Source organism: Centruroides sculpturatus, unplaced genomic scaffold (genome assembly GCF_000671375.1).
Source record: "Centruroides sculpturatus isolate CEXI.00-Female unplaced genomic scaffold, Cexi_2.0 scaffold399, whole genome shotgun sequence".
In the NCBI taxonomy this organism is placed as follows: domain Eukaryota; kingdom Metazoa; phylum Arthropoda; class Arachnida; order Scorpiones; family Buthidae; genus Centruroides; species Centruroides sculpturatus.
Window position 1 is genome coordinate 522,095 of NW_019384665.1, and position 6,000 is coordinate 528,094.

A 6,000-nucleotide genomic window follows, 5' to 3' on the forward strand; every position below is an offset into this window, starting at 1 on the left:
TGTTTTCCGTTGTACTTTTCGAAACCCAACAACGTGCGAGTATACTGAAATTGTACAGTCAGCAGTAGATGCATCGTTAGTTAATTAAATTAAAGCACCGGCTGAGCGTAATTAAAGTATCCCTATTAAGCACTGTCCGAAGAGACATCTAGCAGTTCGAATGCAGCTAAATTTGGTATAGTGACATTTTAAGACACACGAAAGACACTTCCGTAAAAAAAAGTAATCAAATTTACTAGTCTGGTGTTGTCAGCAACAAGCATTTTATTTGTACAAGACACTCATACTGTACTCAGTAATGTAGGAGAGATATTGCTTAATGTGGTTCCCATTCTGAACGTATAAAACCTGAAGGCGATGAACGGCTGATCGTAATTGCTTCTCATATGCAATATGATATTGTTTTTCAAGGCTGCCAAATTTGCAAGAGGTCTTCGATAGATCACATTTTTTAAATGTCCCCAAAACTCTCGCACGGATTTCGATCCGAAGCGCCAAAAGTGCCATAGTGGTGAATTAGTTCTGGTATTAATTTTTTCCCGCAAGTCTTGAAATGTCACTAAACCAGATTTCGTTGAATTTTGGATTGGTAGTACTGTATCTTTGTAGAAAGCGTTAATAAGTGTAATTTGATTACGATCAATCGGTACAAAAGGATTGAATGTCTTTTTTTTAATGTGATACTATAAAATTAATTACAAAATTTTTGCACTTAAAAATAAGAAAAACATCGACGATATTTTTCTGTATATATACAAAAACATACAAGTATCAGCGAAGGAACTGGCACTTAAATGCAAAGTTTAAGTGCCAGTTCTTGTAAGAAAATTTTGTTGTATAGAAATTAATTTTTTGAAGTAAAATATTACGAAATTTCTTACAAAAATTTCGATCTTATTGCACTCCAGGAAAAAAAAATGTAAAAAATAACTTAAATGTCGATGCATCTTGTTATATGTATTCAAAAACATAGAAATGTTAAAGAAGGAACTAGCTTTTAAATTTATAAAGCTTTCTAAATCTACAAAAAAATCTTAACTAAAGATATGAATAACGAAAAGAAGTTTATAACACTACGACATTATATAACATAGAAGCATCAAAATTACACGATTACGCCATATCATAACGGCAGTTACGCAAAATTTGTAATATATATAAACAAATTTATAACTAAATAAGAAATCAGATCCTTTAAATGTAATTTGCTATCTAGGTTACATTTCTTAAATTTATAACAACTATAAAATTGTCTATAGAAGGGGGAATGATATAATCGCAGTAGTATGCCTGTTTAAGTAAGGAACGTAATACAAACAAGCTATTTATCATAAACGACGAGTAATAAATGGAATCAAAATATTTTCATGCAAGTGGAACTCATATTTCATTTCTAGTAAACCAAACTCGACAGAAAAATTCCCATCTATGGAGAGAGGGAGAGAGAAAAAGAGAGAGAGGGAAGGAGTGTAACTGAACGACATCATGAAATGAGTTCAGTAAACCTCTTCCCAAACTTGATAAATCATTTTATAGGTTTCCTGGTTGTCAAAGCAGAAAAATTATTCTCCGTAGCGTAACGTAGAATAACGCAATTATAAAAATAAATATCTACATTTTTAAGTAATAATATTTAACGTTTATAAGCGTGTTTATTATTTTTTAATAGAATATCCTTATATGCATTTTACTGTGTTACACTCAATACTGTTCAAAGTTTTCTGCTTAATTTGCTCATTGTTTTCAAATAAATTTAGCGATTTAGTAAGAACATTCTTATATAATTTACTGTATTGTTTTAAACGTTGTTTGTAGTATTATGTTAAACATTGTTCTGTATGGCATTAAACACTGTGGTGTGAGGTGTTACGTTAAACGTTTTGTGCTGTGTTATCTGTGTTATTAATGTTGTGCTGTTACATTACACGCTATGCTGTGTTAAGTTAAACATTTTTATGCCGTGTTACATCTGTAAACTTTGTGCTGTGTTACTTTTAAAACGCTACGTCGTGTGTCTCTAAACGCTGTTCAACGTTTTCCGCTTGATTTGCCGCATCGATTTCAAATAAATTTAGTGATTTTTATCAAAATTCATTCGCTTAACTGTTGTCGTAAGTAATTAAACACATTTGCTATCGCTAATGATGCCATATATCTACCCAGAGTTTACATTTAGTTATTAAACGTTCTAGCAAGTTGGACGCTTTAAAATTTTATATATTTTAATAAATAATCATTCTGTTTTCCAATTTGCATCATAAAAGTTTTCTTTAATTAATTTATTGAATAATATTTTTCTATAAACATAATTTATACTGGAATATTTCAAGATGTAAACTATAGATAATAATTACATATTGCGGAAGATATTAAAATGGTGTAAAGATAAATATTGATAGAATAATAAAATTAAATTTTATTTTAATGTTTAGGGATTCGAATCGATATAAAAGTTCAATTTTATATTTCTGTTATTTGTATCCCTATAAATAAAATACCAAAAAATAAAAATGGAAAAATACGTTGAAAACGTTTAAAAAATTATTTGATGAATGATGTAATATTTTCGAAAAGGTTACAATTGATTCAAGCAAGACAAAAAGGCAAAAAAAGAAAGAAGATAAAGACGATTTCAGTATCTTTTGATTTCTATATATCTTCAGAAAAATACACAAAAATCAAATATCATATGATAAACGAAAACATTTTCTAAAAGAATAAAACAGATTTAAACGGAAAAAATCCCACAAAACATAAAAAACGTTTTAGTGTCTAATTTATTGTGATTTTTATGTAAAAACTTCAAAAAACATTAAAAATAAAAAAATACCAAATGATGAACGATAAAATATATTCTAAAACAGAAAAATACCGATTAAAACAATGTAATACAAAAAGTTTTTAATTTCCATTTCTCCTTTTGGACCTCTACCAAAAAACTAGAGAGGCAAAATAAAATTATAAACGATAAAATATGTTATAAAACAAAAAATCCGGAAAAAAATACAAAAATTGTTTCCATCCATTTTTTTTTCATTTGAATTTTTATTTAATTAGTTGCTATGAAAAATCTTTGATTCTCTATCAATTACATTTTTAGTAAAATGTTCTATTAAAAATAATGGTTAAAAATATATAACACAATTATAGTAGAGCGTCGTTTATCCGAAAGCTGGTTATCTGAAACGTCCGTTATTCGAAAGCATTCCAGTCGGCAAATTTAAATTTTCGCTAGTGCTGTGGCGCTGCAATCTTCGGCTATTTCTCGGGCTAATCAAATAGTTTACGTTTTTGATACTAAATTAACATCTGAAGTATAATTTTTTATTGTTTTTATATTTTTCAATAAATTTATTTTGTTTGTACAAAATAAAAAAATAATTTTAAACGATACAATAGTCTTCGCTAGGCTTAACATCGACGAAAATTCAACGCGAAGCGACACGCAACGGAGANAATTTTTATTTAAAAACACAGCAAAAAATAAAAAAAACAAAGTATTAAAAGATTTAAAAAAAACCCATATAATATGTTTGAGAGAGAATAGAAACCGATGCCAGACATATAAATTAAAATAAAGCTTTAAAAAGCTGTTTTTAGACATACAAAATAAAAAAAAAATTAATACCGTTTTTCTATTTTTCGATATAGAATTTCCTAAGCTGTCATCTTTAGCAAAAGATTTAACATCATCTTTCGAACTAACTTTGCCCAGAAGGCAGATAGAGAATTACCCAAACGTTCGTCTAAATCCAAAATATTACTGGAAAGTATAGAGAAACCTTGTCGGAAAGGATTTGTAAAATGTAGAATAATAAACGTTTTCAGGACGAGAAGACTTCCAGATACAAACATTCGAATGATGAAAGTTATTTCGCTTTCAATCTATTGTAAATACTTTTCCTTCTTTTGAAAACTTAGTCCTTTAAAACGTGACTAATCTCTGTCAATTCTTTCAGACAGCTGTTAATGGAAATGGTTATAATAGTAAAGCCATCCAAAGATTTGATTTAAATCTCTCAATTACACTTCCAATTTTGATCAGATATTTTGTATTTGACTGAGAAATACTAATATTTGAAATTAATATCGTTCTTTTTTAGGGTTCTGAACCGTGTTATTGGAATTGCCACATTAATAGGCCTATGATTAGAGACGTCACAGTGGATCAGTCAAGACATAAATGTCAAGTCATTGGTTCGTATCCTGAATGGAATTCGAACTATTAATAATTAAGCTTTGTTAAAGGTTACATGTTTTCTACAAATATGATGGCTTCGTAATCTGAGCGGGATTCGTATCCATCTTGTAGAAAAACGTATAATCTTCAACAAAGATTAGCCTAATTAGTTCGAATTCCACCCAGAATACGAACCAGTGACTTGATATTTGGATAGTTTCATTCTTATACTCTGATAGAATTCTTCCACACGGGTCACAAGTTCGAATCCTGAGTAATATTAGAATTCTATCAGCGTATAAATGTGAAGGTATCCAAATATCGAATCACGAGTTAGTATCCAGAGTAGGATTCGTATCCATCTTATAGAAAAATATATAACTTTCAACAAAGATTAATACCTGGTATATTTTAGCGATTGTATTCTATATTACTTTTATTTATTTTTCTTATCATTACCACGTGCGGACAATGGCACGGGTTCGAATTCAGAGGGTAATTCGAACCTGTGCCCTGACATATAAAAAATTATTTCTTAAATGTCAAAATTGAAACTTTTGTTTCTGGTACAGTGTATTAGAACCAAAAGCTTCATAAAAGATTTAAAACATTCATATAACAAGAATTTCCGATAAAACTGTTCTGTTCTTTCACTAGATACAATTTTTGTATGATGGTTTTTCTTGTTGACAAGTAACAAATAAGGATCTGTATAAAAAAACCGTTCAGAAGCTAAACTTAATATAGTTGTTCTTAGTATATACGAATTAAAATCTTTGTAGAAAAGAATTTCCAAGAGAAATCTTATCCAAGATAAAAAAAAATTATTGGTGGGTTTTCTTGTAACAACTTGTAACATCTTGTAAATTCCTTTTCTTGTAAACTGTTTTCTTGTAAACAAACTGGTAAACTAGAAGAATTTTCTCGTAAACAAGCTTTCAAAATATAGGAATTTTCATGCAAACAAGATGGTTTTCTTGAAAAATAGCTTACAAACTAGTGGTTTTTTCTTGTAAACAAATAGGACTGAAACTGTTATGAAGGACTATTTACAAGACAAACATCTATAAAAAGATTGTTTCCAGTACACCAGAATAACAATTTTTTATAAAAGAAGATTTACAAAAACAAAAATAACCATTAAACAAAGATTGTTTCCTATAAAAACATAACCTTCAACAAAAAGTAATTTAAGATTATATATTTTAGTGATTGCATTCCAAATTATTTGTGTTTATCTTCCATACCATTATCCAATCAGTTATGAAAGTTATCATTCAGATACCTAACTCTATATATTGTATATATTTATTTCAAACAATGAATCATGCTAAATTATCAAGATTAAAATATTCAAAACAAATTTAATCATAAAAAAATGTTCAATTTTCTTGTTTACTCACACAATAATGTTATTGATAAAATCAAATCATTAATATTTATCACCTTCTTCTCACATATTATGCATTGAAAATTTAAATTTAAAGAAAAAAATAAAGTACTTTTTAGATGTTTTTTGAATGAAATAAATAACAGCAACATATAAATCTTTTGTAAATGATATTAAAATATTTTTCATGAATATTTTATAAAACTGCCTTTAAAATTTATATTTAGAAAAAGTTTTTTTAATTTTAATACACTTCATTAGAATTAATTATATTAAAATTTAATTTTAATTAAATAAATTATCTTTATCAGAAATTAATTGATAAAATTAAATGTAACTTATTAAAAAAAACCATTTAAAAACGTTTTTTTTTCTAAAGATACAAGTTAAAACATTTTTTTAGAAAGTAAATATTTTAACTATATATAAT